Below are 22944 nucleotides of genomic sequence, written 5' to 3' on the forward strand. Positions count from 1 at the left end.
CTCCTTGCACTAAAGTCAGTTTATTGTCAATAAAGACCTAACACAAGAACAACAGTGTCTGGCACGCCTTGCTTTCTGTTGGACTGGCCAATCCTGGTGGGACTAGTCCTCATGGAAATTTAATCTGACATTCTAAACGGAATTGGATAAATGATTTAGAGGAGAAAATGTGTGAGTGAGTTGGACTAACTGAGAAATCTAGCCAAACTGGGAATGTTAGGGACTGTTTTTAAAAACCTTCCTTTTTCAATGGTCATGAACGTGGTGAAAATCCATGTGATCCAAGCCCACTCAGCAGCAAATTTCCCTTTTCAGAACCAACCGTTCTGAACTGTTTGTTGGTGAGAGGCAAACTGTGACATTTTCAGACAAGTCCTTTTCATTCAGTCACACAACAGTGAAGTTCACCTGCAGTTGGAATATAATCCCATTATTCAGCAGATGTCTCTCAACCCAGGCAACAGATGGTACAAGTGACTGATCAAAGAAATTAAATCTATCAGCACCCTCCAACTGGTACTTATTTACTGGATTTTAATGCCCTGGAATATGTTCAGTGTGGTCTTGAAGAATTCAGCTGTAATATCCAAACAGACCAGTTCGCTGTCTGTTGGGAAGGTGCAGCAGTCATTTATTTCAATGCGAAGTGAAGTTGATAGTTCTGACCTCATTTCTCCCTCCCACTGTTGCTCTGGTAATATTTTAATCTCCTTTGTGCAGAACATGGTTCTCCTGTTAGCCATTCCACAACAAACAAATCTTAAATGAGAAGATGGGTCAATTGTAAGAAGGAAAATAACACCCTTCATTGCTTCGTACTGTTCCAAAGTACCTTGTTTTCAATAGAGGGATGTCTTTGTTGTAATGTGACACGTTGACAACTTATATATAGCAATCTTCCATAAACTATAGCCTGAATGTGATCAGATAATCTTTATTAGTGATTCTGAGTGGAATAAAGTTTGCCAAGGGTACGAGGCAATACATCTTCGGTCTTCTAATTGGGTAGGGTTCCGTAGGTACTGCACTGAAATGTCAGCTGAATTTATAGTGCTCAAATTTCATGACTGTTCATAATGCTCAGACTAAGTTAACCAATATCCTCTTGGTACCAACTATTGCAGTTTCTGCACTCTGCTGAAGTTTCAGACCTCTGAACAAGTGGAATTAACCCTAGGTGCTGGTCTTCCCTATGTCCTTTATCAACACTAGAGGGCAGCATTCATCCACAATCTTAACTCACCTCAGTTATAAAATTTCTTGGTCTGCAGGACTACTATTATTTTCACCTTAATATTTTTGGTGTTGATAGGCTACATTTTAGCAATTTCTGAATGCAAATGCCAGAACATCCTGAATCACACTTGGACATGCCTGTTTTTGTTTTTTCTTTGCTGAAATGGATATCCAACAAGGCACTAGAGAGGGAATCATAAACACACATTCTGTAGATGCTGGAAATCCAGAGCAACAGACACAAAATGACGGAGGAACTCAGACCGGTTGGGCAGCATCTATGGAAATGAATAAAGAGTCAATATTTCAGGCCAAGACCCTTCATCAGCAACTAGAGAGTGAATTCAATCTTGCTCTTGCTCTGTAATCACCATTTTAAATGGTTGGACAATATTAAATATTTTGATGGTTATTTTAGTCATGTACAGATATAAAATGGTCAGCACTTTTCAACCTATTGTTAGCATAGTTACTGTTGCCGTGATATAATTCTGTGTCCTGTTCTTTATTTATATCTTAAATTTTTTAATACATCTTTAATCACTCAAATGGGCTAATTTGTTAAATTTTGTTACTAGCACTGTTGGTTCTGATTGGTCTGATTGTTACTCCATCTACTACTCTGAACATTCATTCCCTCCATCACAGTGTCTGTAGTGTGGACCATCTGCAAAATGCCCTGCAGTTGCTTACCCAGGCTACTCTGGTAGCACCTCCCAAACCTGTGACCCAGTCACCAAGGACAGAAGTACCAAGTGAATGGATACAACAGCTGTAGGCTCCTCTCCAAATAACACATTGGGATATATTATTTTGTTCATTGTCACTGGGTCTAAATCCTGGAATTCCCTCCTCAGCAGATCAGTGTGAGTAACTTCAGAGTGATTCAAGAAAGAGGTTCAACATCAATTTCTCAGTGGTGATTAGGGACAGGCAAAAAAGCTGGACTTGCCAGTGATGCTCACATCTCAAAAGTGAATAAAAAAGGACACAAACCCAACCTCCTTTTCAGGAACACAAGAACATAAGAAGATGGGAGTAGGATTACACGACAAGGTCTCTCAAGCCTGCCCCACTATTTAATATGATCATAGCTGATCTGTGCTGCCCTTATCACCTCTTCTGTGCCAATTCCCCATAACCCTCAATTTCTTAATCTTTCAAAACATTTATCGATCGCTGCCATAAGAATCTGGCCTTCACCATTCTCAGGGTAGAGATTCACTATCCTTCAGCTCTTGGTGGATCTTACCCTGATCCCTGCACTTTGTTACATGCAGTGCACTTTCTTTGTAGCTGTATCACCATATTCTGCATTGTTTTGTTTTCCTTTTGTATTACCTCGATGTTCTTGTTTATGGAGTGATTTATCTGGATGGCATGACAACAAGCTTTTTGCTGTAACTTGGCACAAGTAATAACAAATTGCCAATTACTCTCTGAGAGAAGAAATTTCTCCACATGTCAGTTTGGAATAATAGCCTCCTTACTTTGTAGCTACTGTATGTCCCCCTTTTTGTGACTCTCGTATAAAAATATCTCAACATCGACTCTGCCAAACCCTCTTGTGTGTTTGAAAGCTCCAGGTCAACACTTTCATCACAGGAATTAGCCTGTTAGAAACATAGAAAACCTACAGTGCAAAACAGGCCCTTTGGCCCACAATGTTGTGCCGAACATGTCCCTACTTTAGAAATTACTAGGCTTATCCATAGCCCTCTATTTTTCAAAGCTCCATGTACCTATCCAAAAGTCTCTTAAAAGACCCTATCGTATCCACCTCCACCATTGTTGCTGGCAGCCCATTCCACGTACTCACCACTCTCTGAGTAAAAAACTTACCCCTGACATCTCCTCTGTACCTATTCCCCAGCACCTTAATCCTGTGTCCTCTCGTGGCAACCATTTCAGCCCTGGGAAGAAGCCTCTGACTATCCACATGAACAATACCTCTTATCATCTTATACAACTCTATCAGGTCACCTCTCATCCTCTGTTGCTCCAAGGAGAAAATGCTGAGTTCACTCAACCTATTCTCATAAGGCATGCTCCCCAATCCAGGTAACATCCTTGTAAATCTCTTCTGCATCCTTTCTATGGCTTCCACATTCTTCCTGTAGTGAGACGACCAGAACTGAGCACAGTACTCCAAGTGGGGTCTGACCAGGGTCCAATGTAGCTGCAACATTAATTGTCAGCTCCTAAGTTCAATTCCATGATTGATGAAGGCCAATACACCATATGCCTTCTTAACCACAGAGTCAACCTGTGCTGCTGCTTTGAGCGTCCTATGGACTCGGGACCCCAAGATCCCTCTGATCTTCCACACTGCCAAGAGTCTTACCATTAATACTATATTCTGCCATCATATTTGACCTACCAAAATGAACCACTTCACACTTATCTGGGTTGAACTCCATCTGCTACTTCTCAGCCCAGTTTTGCATCCTATCAAGGTCCTGCTGTAACCTTTGACATCCCTCCACACTATCCACAACACCTCCAACCTTTGTGTCATCAGCAAACTTACTAACCCATCCTTCCACTTCCTCATCCAGGTCATTTATAAAAATCACGAAGAGTAAGGGTCCCAGAACAGATCCCTGAGGCACACCACTTGTCACCAAACTCCATGCAGAATATGACTCGTCTACAACCACCCTGTGCTTTCTGTGGGCAAGCCAGTTCTGGATCCACAAAGCAATGTCCCATTGGATCCCATGCCTCCTTACTTTCTCAATAAGCTTTGCATGGGGTACCTTATCAAATGCCTTGCTGAAATCCATATACACTACATCTACTGCACTTCCTTCATCAATGTGTTTAGTCACATCCTCAAAAAATTCAATCAGGCTCGTAAGGCATGACCTGCCCTTGACAAAGCCGTGCTGACTATTCCTAATCATATTATACCTCTCCAAATGTTCATACATCCTGCCTCTCAGGATCTTCTCCATCAACTTACCAACCACTGAGTTAAGAGTCACTGGTCTATAATTTCCTGGGCTATCTCTACTCCCTTTCTTGAATAACGGAACAACATTCGCAACCGTCCAATCCTCTGGAACCTCTCCCGTTCCCCACTGATGATGCAAAGATCATTGCGAGAGGCTCAGCAATCTCCTCCCTTGCCTCCCACAGTAGTCTAGGGTACATCTCATCTGGTCCCGGCAACTTATTCAACTTAATGCTTTCCAAAATCTTTACCACATTCTCTTTCTTAATATCTACATGCTCAAGCTTTTCAGTCTGCTGTAAGTTATCACTACTGTCACCAAAATCCTTTTCCATAGTGAATATTCACTAAGTAGCTCTGCTATTTCTTCCGGTCCCATACACACTTACCCACTGTCACACTTGATAGGTCTTATTCTTTCACGTCTTATCCTCTTGCTCTTCACATACTTGTAGAATGCCTTTGGTTTTCCTTAATCCTGCCCGCCAAGGCATTCTCATGGCCCCTTCTGACTCTCCTAATTTCCTTCTTAAGCTTCTTCCTTGTTAGCCTTATAATCTTCTAGATCTCTAACATTACCTAGCTCTCTGAACCTTTTGTAAGCTTTTCTTTTCTTCTTGACTAGATTTGTTACAGCCTTTGTACACCACGGTTCCTGTACCCTACCATAACTTCCCTGTCTCATTGGAACGTACCTATGCAGAAGTCCATACAAATATCCCCTGAACATTTGCCACATTTCTTCCGTACTTTTCTCTGAGAACATCTGTTCCCAATTTAAACTTCCAATTTCCTGCTTGATAGCCTCATAATTCCCCTTACTCCAATTAAACACTTTTCTAACTTGTCTGTTCCTATCCCTCTCGAATGCTGTTGTAAAGGAGATAGAATTATGATCACTATCTCCAATATGCTCTCCCACTGAGAGATCTGACACCTGACCAGGTTCATTTCCCAATACCAAATCAAGTACAGCTTCTCCTCTTGTAGGTTTATGTACATATTGTGTCAAGAAACCTTCCTGAACAGACCTAACAAATTCCACCCCATCTAAACCCCTTGCTCTAGGGAGATGTCAGTCGATATTTGGGAAATTAAAGTCTTCCATCATGACAACTTTGTTATTGTTACTCATTTCCAGGATCCGTTTCCCTATCTGCTCCTCAATATCCCTGTTACTATTGGGCAGCCTATAAAAAACAGCCAGTAAAGTTATTAACCTCTTCCTGTTCCTAATCTCCACCCACAGAGACTCCGTAGACAATCCCTCCATGGTGTCCACCTTTTCATACCCTCACCTCTTTTGCCTCCCTCCCTGTCCTTTCTGAAACATCTAAAACCTGGCACTTGAAGTAACCATTCCTGTCCCTGAGCCATCCAAGTCTCTGTAATGACCACCACATGCTATCTCCAAGTACTAATCCACACTCTAAGTTCATCCGCTTTGTTCACAACACTCCCTGCCTTAAAATAGACACATCTCAAAACTTCGGTCTGAGCGTGTCCCTTCTCTATCACCTGCCTATCCTCCCTCACACACTGTCTCCTAGCTTTCTCTATTTGTGAGCCAGCTGCCTCTTCCCCGGTCTCTTTAGTTCGGTTCCCACCCCACAACAATTCTAGTTTAAACTCTCCCCAGTAGCCTTAGCAAACCTCCCCGCCAGGATATTGGTCCCCCTGGGATTCAAGTGCAACCTGTCCTTTTTGTATAGGTCACACCTGCCCCAAAAGAAGTCCCAATGATCCAGAAATCTGAAATCACTGCCCTCTGCTCCAATCCCTCAGCCATGCATTTATCCTCCACCTTATCCTATTCCTATTCTCACTGTCGTGTGGCACAGGCAGTAATTGCGAGGTGACTAACTTTGCGGTCCTGCTTCTCAACTTCCTAACGCCCTGTATTCTTTTTTCAGGACCTCTTCCCTTTCCCTACCTATGTCATTGGTACTAATATATACCACAACCTCTGGCTGTTCTCCCTCCCACTGCAGGATATCTTTTTCGCGATCTGAAACATCCCGGACCCTGGCACCTGGGAGGCAAACTACCATCCGAGTTTCTTTCCTGCGTCCACAGAGTTGCCTGTCTGATCCCCTAACCATAGACTCCCCTATCACTACTGCCTTCCTCTTCCTTTCCCTACCCTTCTGAGCTACAGGGCCAGGCTCTGTGCCAGAGGCATGGCCACCGTTGCTTCTCCCAGTTAGGCTGCCCACCCCCCAACAGTACTCAAACAGGAGTTCTTATTGATAAAGGGGTACAGCCACAGGGGTACTCTCTAGTACCTGACTCTTCCCCTTCCCCCTCCTGACTGTGACCCACTTGTCTGTCTCCTGTGGCCCCGGTGTGACCACCTGCCTGTAACTCCTTTCTATCACCTCCTCGCTCTCCCTGATGAGACAAAGGTCATTGAGTTGAACACCCTTTGGACTATATCCCTTCCTTTAGGCAAGGGAATCAAATCTATGTACATTCTTTCCAAATATGGCCACACCAATGCCCTGTACAATTGTAACAAAACTTCCGTTTTCTTAACTGCAACCCTTTCACAATAAAATTTACATACACTACATCTACAGGTTCATTAATAACACTCCCTCATTCTCAAAGAAATTGAGAAAAATTGTCAAACGTGATTTAATTTTCAATAAACCATGTTAACTAGGTTTGCTAAGCTTTTTCTTTCCTAAATGATGAGTTATTGCCTCTTTTACTATTGATTCTAGCATATTTCTGACAACAGATATTAATTTAACTGGCCTATTGCTCTCTGCATTCTGTCTTCTTCTTTGACAAGACTCACAATGTCTGTGCAGGCAGCTCCTTTAAAATGCTTGTGTGTAAAACATCGTGTTCTAGTGATTAGTCTGCCTTTAGTTATTCAGTACCTCAGATGTGAATTCTGCAGAACATGAGATATTACTGGAAGATATAATAGACCAACTGGTCAAAGAAATTTGCAGTTTCAATACTTTGATGTCAACAGACTCAAAGAAAAACTGAAGTTATTCCTATCTATTTCAGGAAATCCAAGAATATGACGCTTACCAAGTTCCAGGGGAACCTAGGGGATTCCTGTTCTTCCTACAGCTTTGCACTCTCTCAGTACTGCACTGGAGCATCAGCCCTTTGAGGAGGAAAAAATAAGACATTTTTATTTCAACCTTTGGATATTGGAGTCCTGCCTACAAATGTATTCCTGATCTAAAGTCTTCAGAACTCAGGTATGATATGACTTTTTAGTAAAATGATCATGTTCCATGTATTAGTAATGGTGAAACTATTAATGTGACAGCAGTGGGCAGTTCTGACGCTTGTAGGATCAGACAGATTAATAGATTCAGGGAATAACATCAGCTCAGGCTTGTGAGATTTGGGCCTTTGAATCAGTGTTGGCTCTCCAAAAGCATAATACATCCAGCTCCACCCCTGTAATTCTTTTTCTTTCAAGTGCTAATCTATTTAATGTTGACTCCTCCACGTTGAAAGGCAAAGCATTCTGGATGCAAGCATTTCCACATTTTGCCTTTGGATCTTCTGATTTTACATGGCCCTCAAACTAATGGAGGCACTTTTTCCCCGTCTATTGTCTGAACTCCCTCACTATTTAGTCTCTGCTTTAAGGAGAGTAATCCCAGCATCTTTTCCCTGTGACATGAATCCCTCTTCCCCAGAACTATTCTACTAAATCTTTTCTACCTCCTCTCCAAGGCTTTCACAGTCTGCAATACCCAGAAATGGACTCAGTATCTCAGTTGTGGCAAAACAACTCTTGTGCTCTGTTCACTATTAGGATGATGGAATCATAATTTAGTACAGCACAAAAACAGGTCCTTTGGCTCAACTCATCTGTGCTGACCAAGGTGCCCAGGACTTATGAAGCTCAGGAACTACTGTGGTAATTTAACCATTTTCTCAACCTGCCTAATCACCTTTTAACATAAATACATCTATGCCATCAAGTCTCAGTTCTTACCCTCTCTTTGGTAATATATACTGTTGCCTCAGCTTGTCGTCTGTGTTTTCGTATTCCACTACCCTATCTATGTTCTTGTGAAATCTGTCATCGTCTCCCTCACTGTTCACTACATTTCCAAGTTGTGTGCTATTAATCCTGTCCACCTAAAATTCAATGAAAACAGTTATTCCAGCAGCTGATGGTTGGTGAACATCACTGTTACTGTCTTTCCTCAGTCCAAAAATTCTAGTTTCTATATTTCCTCAAGATATACATGGAGGCCATTCCACCACTTGCTGAATGATTTCCCCTTATAATAATAGATAGTGATCTTCAGAGAAAGGGAATCTACTGTATCTGACTATTATTGTGTTCCTCAACAAAATCCATACCCACTCCTTTCCTCCACCATCAGCCTCATCATTTCATTCCCCCCTACTCCCACCAACTTAGTCTGCCTCCTGTTCAGATGTGTCCTCACCACCACGGAGAACTGTTTCCACTGGAGGAGGGACTTTTTTAAATATGCCAATTCTGTTTGATGTAAAAGAAAATCAATAGGATGTAGAGGACTGGAGTGTAGGTTAGAAATGCTAATTCTGGTGGGATGTTTTCTAAGGACCTATCTCCATGTAGTATCGATTGAACAACTTCACTGTCCACCCAGTTGCTATTTAGTTATTCATTTTCCTTTTGGATTATTCTTGACTGTCAATCAATCTCTATTCCTTCCCCGTTTCTGATATTTTGCGAACAATAGATAGAAAAGTTATATGAAAATTAAAAAGGAAACTTATTTCTCCTGTGTTGTTGATAGTTGGCCATAGGACAGCCTAAGAATCAGAGGGTTGTGGATTCAAGACCCACTAAGTTCCTATTCTCCCAGTCAGGCACTTGAAAAGTCCAAATGCTCTGTGAAGAGAGATAGATTGTTCATAGGTGTAAACATCACCAATAGCTAGTCCTGGTCCAATGTCATAGACACCCTGGTCATGAAAGCATACCAGTCACTCTACTTCCTTGGAAGGCTGAAGAGATTTGGCATGATTCTGATGACTTTCACCAATTTTTGTAGATGTATGGATGCATCACATGAACCGTTCTGCCCAAGATTGTAAGGATTTTCAGAGTTGTGGAGACAGCTCAGTCTTTCACAATAAAAAAACAGCCTCCCCCTTCATGGACTCTGTCTACATTTCTCACTGCCTCATAAAAGTAGCTAACATAAAGTCTCCTCCCACCCTGGACATTCTCTTCTTCTCCTTTCTATCAGTCAGAAGATACAAAAGGTTGAGAAAGCACACCACCAGGTTTAAGGACAGCTTCTATCCTGCTGTTGTAGGACTATTGAATGGACCACTTGAATAATAAAGATGAACTCCTGACCCCACAGCTTACTTTGTCCTGGCTCTTGCACCTTATTGTCTACTTCACTGCACTTCTGTTGTGAAACCATGTGTATGGATGGCATGCAAAATAAAGTTTTTCACTGTATCTCGGTGTGTATATATATATAATCATTAATTAACCAATTATCAATCATTCAGTGAAGAATGTTATAGATAGGTATCTTGACCATTCATCCCAATATGGACCAAAACAAAATAGCCCTGGTCTTTATCATCACATTTGTAGGACTGTTAGAATTAGCCTCACTTGAATTGAATTGTGACCAGTTTCCAGGTCAACTAAAACTGAAGAAAAAGTTGTGAACCAAATAGTTGAGAGGAGGGTTCTAGTGTATATGAAGGAAAATACAAGGTGATAAAGTAAGGTAGCAAAACAGATAATGGTAATGAAAATTTTGGGAGCGCTAATGAGAATAAGACATGCATCATGAATTACAAGGTCCCAGGGATATTAAGGAACAAAGGGAATTTGGTGTATAAATCCAAAGATCTTTGAAGGTGAATGCAAATAGATTACATACTACAGAAGTCAATATTGATACTGGCCTCCATTAGTTGGTGTACTGAATGCAAGAGCAAGGAGGTTGTACTCCAATTTTATAAGACAATGGCCAAACCTCAGTTGGAATACAGTGCACAGTTCCGATCACCACACTGATGGCACTGGAGAAAGTGCAGAGGAGACTCAGCAGGATGTTGCCTAGGAAGGAGAGTTTCAGGTGTGAGAAAGGACAAGAGAGGCTGAATCTATTTCCTGTGGAACAGAGGAGGTTAACAGGGAATGTGAACAGGGACTGCTTCCTCACTTGCACATAGAGCAACTGCAGTGAGTGTTCTCATATTCTGCTCTGAGACCCTTTTGATGGCGGTTTGGGGCTAATGGGAGGCCCTCTTTACTTTTAATTCTGCACTGGACCGGTCTAGGTGTAACTGGTACTTCTCCTACCAACCTGTGGGAGCCAGAGGAGCAGTTCCAGTGATGAGTCTCTCTTTTATAGTGTGGCAGTGCACCAACTGGGCTGAATAGTTCATTAAACCATCACCTGTACAGGTGAAACCACAAGCCCTGAACTTAAAATTATTTAGATCACATCCACTGGATTGATGTCTAATTTCCTCTTAGAACATAGAACTGTATAGCGTAAGAACAGACCCTTCAGCCCACAATGTCTGTGCTGACCTGTGCATGGTCCATATCCCTCTGTGCCTTACCTATTCAAGAGTCCGTCTATGTTTCATGTTCTATGATGGGATGTACCTGCTTCCAGCACTTCATATTCCATGCACCTAACACTCTTTGTGTCAATAAACATACCTCATGCATCACCTTTAAAGTTTCTCCCCTCACCTTAAGTGCATGTCCTCTAATATTTGACATTTCTCCCCTGGGAGAAAGGCTCTGACTATTCAATTCAATTCAAGTTTAATTGTCATTCAACCACACATGAGTACTTGTGAATAAGACAGCCAAATGAGACAGCGTTACTCTGGGGCCAGGGTGTAAAACACAATACCACCAGTCTCAATGCATATATAGCATATATAAGATAGAAAGATACAGCCATGCTATAAAAGAGTCTGAACTCAAGCCATCCAACCCAGCAGAAATCTGGAGATGACCACAATAGTTTGTCCTCTGCCGTGCAAAAATGTATGATGGTGGCTGGGTGGGGGGTGGGAAGCACCAACTCCAGCCTGAATGCTGCAACACTCACACTCTCACACACATATATTCACTCACACACACACATATACACACACACACTCACACACATTCACACTCATACACACACACTCACTCTCACACACACTCTCTCACACACACTCTCTCACACACACTCACACACACAGACTCTCACATACCCACACTCACACACACTCTCACACATGCACTCACACACAACTCTCACACACACTCTCACACATGCACTCACGCACACACACTCACACACAACTCACACACACTCTCACACACACTCACACACACTCTCACACATGCACTCACGCACACACACTCACACACAACTCTCACACACACTCTCACACACACACTCACACACACTCTCACGCACACTCACACATTCCATCGAAATCTTCAGTCGACCACAATAGAGCTTGTCTTCTGCCGAGTGAACTCTGGGGGTGGGGGGTGGGGATGGCAACCCCAACTCCAGCTCCGATGCTGCGCCACGCCGCCCCGGTGGAGCACACCAGCTCTGACGCCTCTCCCCTGACAGCTGTAAACAGGCAACACCGGCTTGAGGCTCAGTCCTATATAGCAGGCTCATATAGGATATAGACCTGGGTCCATTCAAATTTTCAGTCGACCACAATGTCTTCTGCCAAGTGAATACTGGGGGGGAGGGGCAGCAGTGATGCCAGCCTGGATACCACCCCCCCAGTGGAGCGCACCAGCTCCAACACCTCTCTCCCTGCAGCTGTAAAATTGTAAACAGGTGATACTATGGCTTGAGGTCGAGTCCTTGCTGTGACCCAGGCCACACAGCTCCCCTGCCGTCTGCCCCTGCTCACTGCCAACAAATCAGTGAATCAAACTTGTGACATGTCACGTTAACAATGTCCAAAGGGTCTTGTGGTCACATGAATAGCAACCAAGATGGTCACTCGCTAGTAGACTGTAAGCCTCCTTCGACTCAGCCAGCAGCACGTTGTGGAGCTCCTTCATTTTCTCCGTCAGCGAGCAACTCACTGATGGTGTAGACCTGCAGCACTTTAAGTTCTTAATGTAGAACAGGATCTTGCAATCATTAAAAGTATGTTTAAATACGACAGTAGTGCCTTTGTTGACCCTGTAGTAGCCACTGCGACCAAACGCGCCACCATCTTACCAGAAGTAAGTCAGTCTATCTACCCGAAATATGTCTCTCCATTATTTAAATACATCGATCAGGTCACCCCTCCATCTCCAGTGCTTCAGAGAAAACAATCCAAGTTTGTCCATCCTCTTCTTCTTACTAATACTCCCAATCAGGGCAATATCCTGATAAGCCTCTTCTGCATCCTCTCCAAACTCTCCATCGGCTTCCTGTGATGTGGTGACCAAAACGGGACACAGTGCTCCAAGTGCAACACTGTTTTCTAACGTATACTCAATAACCTGACCGATGAATGGAAGCATGCCATACACTTCCTTTACACCCAATCTCTCAGTGTTGCCATTTTCAGAGAGCTGTGGATTTGCACCCCAAGATCACGTTGTACATCAGTGCACCTAAGGAAGCATTTTGGAAAGCTTTTCACCACTGCTGCTGGGGGTGGGTAGTGATTTTCTATTGATGTGTCTCTTAAATATCAGTATTGTATCTGCTTCCAAGACTAAAACTGGCAGTCCATTTCCTCACCCACCGTTCTATGTGGAAAAAAAAATTAGATTCAAGATCGTTTAAAGCAATTTCTATTACACAACTGCAAAGGAGAGCAAAATAATTATTTTAGATCCAATGCAGCATATAAAAACACACTAAGAAAAAGAACACAATTAAAAAACAGTAACTATAAATACATATGATAGCTTATATACACAGATTGATTACTTGTACATAACTTGATGTTGGATACAGGAGTGTTTGTACATAAGGTGATTGTGATAGGAAATGATAAAGTAACAGTGATGGGGTGTGTGGATTGGGGGGGGGGGGTGGGGACGTTGATAGGCCTTACTGCTTGGGGAAAGTAACTGTTTTTAAGCCTGGTGGTCCTGGCCTGGATGCTATGTAACCTCCTCCCTGATGGGATTAGGGCAAGCAGTCCATGAGCGGGGTGGGTGGGATCTCTCATGATATTGCTGTCCTTGATGGTGGGTCGGCTGGTGTTGGTGATGCTTTGGACAGCTTTGACCACCCATTGTAGAGCCGCTCTGTCTGCTGCAATGGAGTTCCCATGCCAACCAGTGATGCAGCATGTTAGGATGCTCTCCACTGCGCACCTATAGAACGTTGTGAGAATTGATGTGCGTAGTCTAACTCTCTTCAGCCTCTGCACTAAGTAGCAGCACCCCAGAAATCTCCTTTAAACTTCCCCCTCATCTTCCTCGAGATGTTGACATTTCTACACTGGGAAAAAGATTCTGACTTTCTACACCATCTATGCCTCTCCTAATTGAAGGGTCATAATCAGGTCTCCTCTCAGCCTTCAACAGTCCAGAGAAAACAATCTGTGTTTGTTCAACCTCTTCAATAGTCATACCTTCTAATCCTAGCAGCCTTCTAGTAAAACTCTTCCACATTCTTTCCAAAGCCTCCACATCCTTCCAGTAATGTGGCAACCAGAATTTCAATCAATACTGGGATCTGGGATCAGACATGATGGAATAGCGGAGCATACTCGGTGGGCTGAATGACCTAATTCTGCTCCTATGTCTTATGGTCTTACTCCAAGTAGGGGAGTTTAATTCAACTTCTTTAATATATTAACTATACCTGAAACTTCATGTGGGAAAGAGTTGTTAGAATGATCTTGGAGCAGGTTAAAAGATGGGCACAACATCATGGGATGAACGGCTGGTACTGTGCTGTACTGTTCTGTGTTCTCATTAAAAGTTATTTTTCATCTCTGTATCAACTCTAGATCTCCTATGCAAACTGAAAACGCACAGTTTGCTCTAGAAACACTCAGCAGTTCATGCAGCCACTTGTGCCTCTGTGGGGAATAAAAGAAACAGTTAACTCTTCAGGTTCACGTCCCTTTGAAAGAGACAAACAAGTTAGAAGAGAAAATAGTGGGGGGTGGAGATGGGAAGGTGGTGGGGGTGAGTGGAACTAAAGGAATATCTCAGATCAGGCAACACTGATGAATTACTGAGTCAAAGTAACTAATGAAGCACAAGAGAGGAGCTGGAAGGGGACATTAGAAGGGATGATGCTAGAGCAGCAACGTCTGCAGTTCTAGGAGTAATTCAGAAGACACAGGAGTGGATCACCCCAAAGGAGAAACATTCTAAAGGGAGGAATAGACAACTGTGCCTGACAAGGGAAGTCAAAGACAGCATACAAACAAAAGAGAGAACATACAATACAGCAAAAATGGGTGGGAAGCTTATATAAACCAACAGAAGACATCTAAAAAGCAATCAGGAGAGAAAGGATGAGATATGAAGATAAGCTAGCCAATAATATAAAAGAGGACACCAATTTTGTTTTCAGATATATAAGGCATAAAAGAGAGGCAAGACTGTACATTGGATGACTGGAAAATTACATTGGAGAGGCAGGAGCAGCACGCTAAGCACTGGTGTAACACTTTACATGCCAGCGATTGGAATATTGGGGTTCAATTCCCACCACTGTCTGTAAGGAGAATGCATATTTTCCCTGTGCTTGTGTGGGTTCCCTCTGGACACTCCAGGCTTTCACCCGCACTCCAAAGACGTATGAGTTAGGGTTAGTAAGTTGTGGATCTGCTTTGTTGGTGCCGGAAGCATGGCAACACTTGCAGGCTGCCCCCAGCACAACACGTTCTTTGATGCAAATGACACATTTCACTGTATGTTTTGATGTTTCAATATTGATGTAACAAATAAAGCTGATCTTCTCTTAATCTAATCTTAAAGTAATGGGGTACAAAGAAATGATGGACAAACTCGATAAGTATTTTGCCATCCCCTCTCTTCTCTCTGCTCTAGGTCCTGATGCAGGATTTCAACCTGACGCATTGACAGTTTCTTTCCCCCACAGAGGCTGCTCCAGCAGGTTGTTAGTCGCTCCACATTCCAGTCTCTTGTCTTTTCATGGGCACATCACAGCTTGCTTAGATATTCTACTTCTAAGAAATTAGTGCAGAAGCAGAGGTTTTCCACAGAGGCTGTCTTTTCACCCTTGCATACTTGGTCTTCTTCATTAAAGCCCTGAAAATCCTACTTCCTTCAGATTCAAAACTGGTGTACAGTATGAAAGTAACTTAGCACTAACAAGAGAGAAATAAAACAACACACAGAATCTTGTTTTACACTAAAGTGTGAACAATTAAAATGACCTGTTCTGCTTTCAAGAACGTATTTGTTGATAGGAGCTTATCTCTTCTGTGTTTAAGGACCAAGGACAGTGTGTACAAAAATATGCACCTTGGCTACACATTACCTAATGAGTAACATAGAAGGTTAGCTCTTGTTTGATGTTCTGTAATGTAGTTATTACAAATGCAAATAATTTACAAATAGAAATGTTATGCAGATATTACCAGCATATCTTTGCTAAACTTTACCAGCTCTAACCCCTTCATCCCTCAAACCTACTTAAGAGGTGTCAATTTAGCTGCGGCTTGTCATCAATCCACTTTGATTCCTGGACCACCTCTCTTTTCCAGTCGTCCTTACACTTTACACCGGATACACAAAAGTGTCATGACATCTCCAGCAAGAGAGTCTAACCACCTATCCATGACATTAACAATTCCGAGTACCATGCCACCGAAATTCTGAGGATTACCATTGACCAGGCCCTCCTTTGTCAACCGTGAGAATACCGTGACTACAAGAGCAAGCCAGAGATTTGGTATCACATGTTATGTGACTCGCCTCCTTCCACCCAAATCCTCTCCGCCATCTACAAGGCCCTTGGTAGGAGTGAGGTGAGCCTGTACCTGGATGACTGCAGTTGCAACAGCTGTGAAGAAGCTGTATGCCATCCTTGATTAGCAGTTTGTTTGATTGGCACACATCTACCATCCTAAACATTCAAGGGTTCATTTCCTCCTTTCACCAATCAGAGCACCAAGGTTGCAGTGTGCACTGTTTACAAAGTTCACCATGTTTACTCACTCAGGCCATTCCAGCAGCACCTCTTAGACCTGCAGCCTCACCGTCACATAAGACAAGGGCAGCAAGTACATGGGAATGGCTGTACCCTTGGAAATATATTGGTTTACCCTTGTCTCCCCCACCCACCTGACTTTCTAGCTTGCACTCATTCCCCTTCCCCCCACCTTCTTATTCTGGCATCTTCCCCTTTCCTTTCCAGCCCTGATGAAGGGTCTTAGTCTGAAACGTTGACTGTTGATTCACTTCCATAGGTGTTGACTGACCTGTTGTGTTCCACCAGCATTTTGTGTGTGTTGCCTTTTCTTTAATCCTGCAACTCTCCCACCATCTGGAGTATCGGAACACCTTCACCAGAAGGACTGTGGATGTTTGAGAAGGTGACTTACCACCAACTTCTTAAGGCAATCAGTGATGAGCAATAAATGCTGGCCTCACAAGTGATGCACAGAACCCAAAAACAAATAAGGAAAATTCTGACTCTTGAGTGGAGGATGATGCCAGAGCCCTGGGTCTTGGGTAAGGTTTAATCAACGCGGTTTGTGGACACTAGTCCATGTTACAATGAGTTTCTGATTGCTCCTTTTTTTGTTGCTATTTTGGGTGATTTTGAATAGGGGCGACCTGCAGATAATGAACACTGAGCAGAGTTGAATATGCTCAATTTGTATTTTTTTGCTCATTTCTTTTTGTTGTGATTTGTTGTGTGTGTGTGTGTGTGTGTGTGTGTGTGTGTGTGTGTGTGTGTGTGTGTGTGTGTGTGTGTGTGTGTGTGTGTGTGTGTGTGTGTGTGTGTGTGTGTGTGTGTGTGTAGAATTGGATGTTTCTCTTTGAATGGATTCCATGGTTTCTTTGTTGTCAGTCGGGAAGATGAATCTCAGGGTTGTATACTGCAAACCTACTTTGATAATAAATGTACTTTGAATCTTTGAAGTGTTCATTCCTGTTCGCTCTTCCCATCCCAACTTTGGATCCAGCCACAGGATTAAACCTTTTGTATTCATTTAGACATTCCATGAGACCACAGTTTTGCAGCCTTTGCTGCGTTTCTAGGGAAATCCCATGTGACTGGTTGCCTAACCCCATGAAACTTCCCTGCTCCCACCCTTCAGTTCTCAACCCCATTGTCTGAATCAGGAGAAACAGGCTATCATGTTGGGCTCACACTTGAGTATGAGTTATGAATCATAGAATCAGACACCAGAGAAGCAGATTCTTAAGCCCAGCTACTCCACGCTGCCCGAGATTCCCATTGCCCATTTAAGGCCTATATTGCTATCCATGTAGTCTAAGTAACCTTTACAATGCTCGTGTTCTCATCACTAAATTCCCCCTCAGAACCCTCACCCCACCCTTCCCCTTTTCCTCATCTCTTCCCTTCTTACTCACCCCACCCCTTGAATCTGACTCTTCTACTCCATTCCCCTCTCTGCACTCTTTTCCCTTACCTCCTTCTTCCAGCCTTCCCTCTTCTTTCTTCCCCTCCCTGCCTCAATTGCTCTGCTCTCTAGTATCTCTAATCCCAGCATCTTTGGGTGAATGTTGGTTCCGGCAGATAGATCAAAGAGTGCACACCAGAGATGGCAAATGGTGTACTTGTGCCAGTCTTTTTAAGAGCTACTTGATTAGTCCCTACACCTCTGTAACTTTACCTGCAAGATCTTCATCTCCAAATACCTAATCCAATTATGAGCACATGTCTTTTCTCGGGTGCATTCTTGCTGTTTCTATAAATGAAGAAGTAGCAAATAAAGAGCAGAAGATTGAAGATTTGGTGAATTAACTGAAACTAACATATGTGGTTGTAAATTTATTCATTTGAATCTATTAGTGCCAGTATCTGTTTATCAAAAGGTTTTGTCACCAGTTTCCTGCTTACTGCTTATTCAGAATAAGAATCAGGTTTATATCACCGGCATGTGTCGTGAAATGTGTTAACTTAGCAGCAGCAGTTCAATGCAATACATCATATAGAATTTTTTAAAAAAATATATCAATTACAGTATATGTATATTGAATAGATTAAAAATGTGCAAAAAATCAGGAATAATATATAAAAGTGAGATAGTATCCAAGGGTTCAATGTCCATTTAGGAATTGGATGGCAGAGGGGAAGAAATTGTTCCTGAATTGCTGAGTGTGTGCCTTCAGGCTTCTGTACCTCCTACCTGATGGTAACAGTGAGAAAAGGTCATGCCCTGGGTGCTGGAGGTCCTTAATAATGGATGCTGCCTTTCTGAGACACCGCTCCCTGAAAATGTCCTGGGTATGTTGTAGGCTTGTACTCAAGATGGAGCTGACTAAATTTACAGCCCTCTGCAGCTTCTTTCAGTCTTGTGCAGTAGCTCCTCTCCCACCCCCCATACCAGACAGTGAAGTAGCCTGTCGGAATGCTCTCCATGGTACATCTACAGATGCTTTTGAGTGTATTTGTTGACATACCAAATCTCTTCAAATTCCTAATAAAGTAATGCTGTCTTGCCTTCTTTATAAATGCTTATATACGTTGGGACCAGGTTAGATCCTCAGATATCTTGACACCCAGGAACTTGAAACTGCTCACTTTCTCCATTTCTAATCCCTCTATGAGGATTGGTATGTGTTCTTTTGTCTCACCCTTCCTGAAGTCCACAATCAGCTCTTTCGTCTTCCTGATGTTGAGTGCCAGGTTGTTGCTGTGACCCCACTCCACTAGTTGGCACATCTCACTCCTGTACGCCCTCTTGTCACCACCTGAGACTCTACCAACAATGGTTGTATCATTAGTAAATTTATAGATGGTATTTGAGCTGTACCTAGCCATACAGTCATGTGTATATAGAAAGTAGAGCAGTGGGCTAAGCACACACACCCCTGAGGTGCACCAGTATTGATCGCCAGTGAGGAGGATATGTTATCACCAATCTGCACAAATTGTGGTCTTCCGGTTAGGAGGTCGAGGATCTAATTGCAGAGTGAGGTACAGAGGCCCAGGTTCAGAATTGTGGAAATGATGGTATTAAATACTGAGCTATAATCGATGAACAGCATCCTGACGTAGGTGTTTGTGTTTTTCAGGTGGTCTAAAGCCGTGTAAAGAGCCATTGATATTGCATCTGCTGTTGACCTATTGTGGCAATAGGCAAATTGCAAAGTTACTCGATGTACTGGGCACAGCCCAATTCAGCTCCATTTTCGTTTAAAAAAAACTTTTTGCATTCTTCTGCTGTCCATCTGGAAACTTGAAGCCCAGTCAGAAATTACCCCAACAGCTTAAGACGTCAGTCCCCATTTGTTGGTACCAGATTCAGCACACAATTTCTGAATCTCATGTAGTCCTGACAATACAAACTCTCCTTGCTTGACCCACAAGCCATTGCTCTGGGCCGATGGCTTCACCATTCCCAGCCACAGCTGTGAATCGGACTCCATTGGCTCGGCTGACCTTCCAGGAAGGATATTAGTCCCCTTGAGATTCTCACAAAAGTGAGGTTGGGAGAGGAGTCAAACGAGGGATACGTCAATAAAATATTTATTGGAATGTTCAGGAAATCTCCTCTCCTTACCACATGGCCAGGCTGCTTCTGTGATCCACCACACAATAGATTATTGCCCCTCATCTAAACAGGATCTCAATATTCTGTACTGAGTTTGTGGCATATTCAATTTCTCTATAACCTGAACAGCATTTTGATGACTTCAGTTTGTCACTCACATGAGCTTGGATTCCATCTCTGATGGATCATTCATGCTGTTTTCCCTAATTACTCCCTTGACAACAAGTTCCACATTCTAATAGCACTGGATGGAGCATCTCCTGAGTTTGCTGTTAGATGGCCTTATATTTATGAACACTGTTTCTGGTCTTGCTGGCAGGCACTGAACACTGCAATACATTCACCATATAAAAACCCTTCTCTAACCTTAAATATCTCTTTCACAAGATAAACTGAATGCATTCTGTGTTTATTGGTAGAAGTAACCCAGCAGTTACATTTGTATTTGTGTTCCCCGCAGTGTATTATCTTCACTTCCTCTATATTAGTGTGAAACAGCTATTGGTTTTTACATCCACTTATTCTTCTTGATCAGTTTAGAAGTATCGACCGCTGCCAGATTCAGACATAGACGTATGGAAACCATTCTGTTTTATATAAACAAGATATTTTCTGAGGTATTGACATGATAATGATGCATTTAGTGGTTGGAGACAATCTGGTTGTTAAGATTGTTTCCAGCATGTTTTCTGTTGTCACAAACTGTTTTCCCAATCAGTCTGATGACAAATGAAGGAAATAAATCAACAGTAATTATAACATAAAGATCTGTTTTCAAAAATCTCATGAGCATTTACTCTGGAACTGATCATAAGACAATCTATCTGTCAACCCTGAACAACTGCCAGAAGTTAAAATCTAGAGTACTTTTCCCTATAATAAATCCCTACTTGCAGGAGTTTTTGAGTCGAAATTGACTTTAGATTTTTCCCATTCCTCCATAGACAAAAACACCTAGGTTGCTACATGAACGTGGGTAGGAAAGCAAAATGATAGCGAACATAAGGTTGTAACAGGGCAAGATATATATACGTAGTTCACATAAATCTGGCAAAAGGAATATATTGTGGGAATATGCAGTAATCCAGTCCATCAGAAAGAAATGTAGAAAAGGATAGTCTGTAAGTACAGAGCTCAGAGATGTAGAGGGATCTGGGTGTCCTAGTACATGATTCACAAAAGGCTACTATGCAGTGTAGTGGCCAATTCTAACAAATCAATTGCTGCTGCTGGTGACCCCCATGGATTGATATCATTGTATGATGTGCCCTCCAGTCACTCCAAAAACAATGTTCCTAAAGTCAAAGAGCTATATTTGATCCTTTATCAGCAACTAGCAAAACAAACATTCTAGAAACTAAAATGTAATTAAGTGTAACTAAGTGAACTTAAACGGTCAACAAAAGATATGACGTCTGTCAGTCTCCAGCTCCCAAATGCCCAGAACAAAGCACAAATACTTAACTTATTCCCTTTGCTTTTATCATGCCCCCACTCATGTGACTAGTTACCACAATAAGCATAATAAACGTGCAACCAAGAATACAATGCAGAGAGAAAGCAAGTGCGTGGCTCATACTCGCAGGTGCAGAAAATAAATAGGAAAGTTATTGGATTTGAACATAATGTCAGGGAGGTAATTTTTGGTTAGATGGGATATTGATGAAATCACATCAGAAGTGCATCATTAGTCTTCATATTTTTTTTATTGGTTTTTTTATGCATTTTCTACATCACTACAGATAGGAAAAAACCCCAAACCAAAATGAAGAAAATTAATACAGTGCAAAAATAAACATACAATAATAATATAATACAAAAAAGATAATTGAGAAACACCCAAATTGAAGTCATGTAAAGTTAGTATCCTCCCCAAGCCCCACAACAAAAAAAAACTCCAGACCAACCACAACAAAATATAGAGAATATAAATCAGGACATTCAAACCCCCAAAACTGTAAATACACTTGAAAACAGAAGATAATAATGCCTACTACCAAAAAAAAGCTGAAAGCAAGGGACCGAAAAAAAAAACCTTAATTAAGAGGAAGGTTATGAAAGTACTCAATAAAAGGTCCCCAGACCTTATGGAACTTTATATCCGAATTAAGAACTGAATAATGAAGCGGTTAATTCAACCTCTCTTTGTGCTTGCCATTGCCTTTTACAGTTTAAGATTGTTCATAGAGCCCATATGTCTAAATCTAAATTATCTCGATTTTACCCTAATATTAGTCCTCTTTGTGATAAATGCAAAAGGGGCGAGGCCTCTCTTATTCATATGTACTGGTCCTGTCCTAGCTTAGAGAAATTTTGGAAAGATGTCTTCATAACTTTATCCTATATTCTGAATCACCACTTAGAACCTAACCCTTTAATTGCTTTGTTTGGTTTTTTTGGGTGAGACAGATATACGTTTGAGTTCGACTAAGTGTTGAATATTATCTTTTGCTTCTCTCCTGGCTAGACGTTTAATCCTCCTTAGATGGAGAGATGTTGCCCCGCCCACGCATGCTCAATGGCTTAATGATATTATGTCCTGCTTAGTCTTCATATTTAAAGAAGAATGTACATTAATTGAAGGGAAGAGTTTCATTAGTCTAATACTTGGACAAATTGCCTCATTGTGAGAAGTGACTCAGGCTAGACTTGTATTCACTGAAGTTTAGAAGAATATGAGAGGACTTGATTTAAACTTGTTAGATCCTGAGGGATCTTGATGTGATAACTATTTCCTCTTGTAAGACAATCTAGAGGGCATCAATGTTTAAAAAGGGTTCACCCATTTAAAACAGCCAAAAGGAATCTTTTATCTCACAGAAGGATGTGAGTGTTTGGAATACTTCAGATTGGTAGGAAAATCTCTCAGCATCTTTAAGCTGAGAATTTGCGTGAAAGGTTACTATGGGCAGATGATAATATGGAGCTGAGGTTACAGTCAGATCGATGGTGATTTTATAGAATGGTGAAGCAGGCTTGAGGGCCTTGTTGGTCAGCTCCTGCTCTGAATTTACGTCTTTGTATGTCCCAGCACTCACCTTGAACTCTTCCAATACAACAAACTAAAATTTGGGATG

General features: G+C 42.1%; 1 long non-coding RNA gene across 1 annotated transcript in view; it reads left to right on the forward strand.

Annotated features, from left to right (window-relative positions):
- LOC140735643 (uncharacterized) overlaps positions 1–22944 on the forward strand; it is a 61728-nt gene that overhangs the window by 35083 nt on the left and 3701 nt on the right. The window contains exon 2 of the long non-coding RNA XR_012100787.1: positions 7217–7416. This is a non-coding gene — a long non-coding RNA (uncharacterized lncRNA). The remainder of the gene's footprint in view (positions 1–7216; positions 7417–22944) is intronic.

The sequence above is a fragment of the Hemitrygon akajei genome, chromosome 11 (genome assembly GCF_048418815.1).
Source record: "Hemitrygon akajei chromosome 11, sHemAka1.3, whole genome shotgun sequence".
In the NCBI taxonomy this organism is placed as follows: Eukaryota; Metazoa; Chordata; class Chondrichthyes; order Myliobatiformes; family Dasyatidae; genus Hemitrygon; species Hemitrygon akajei.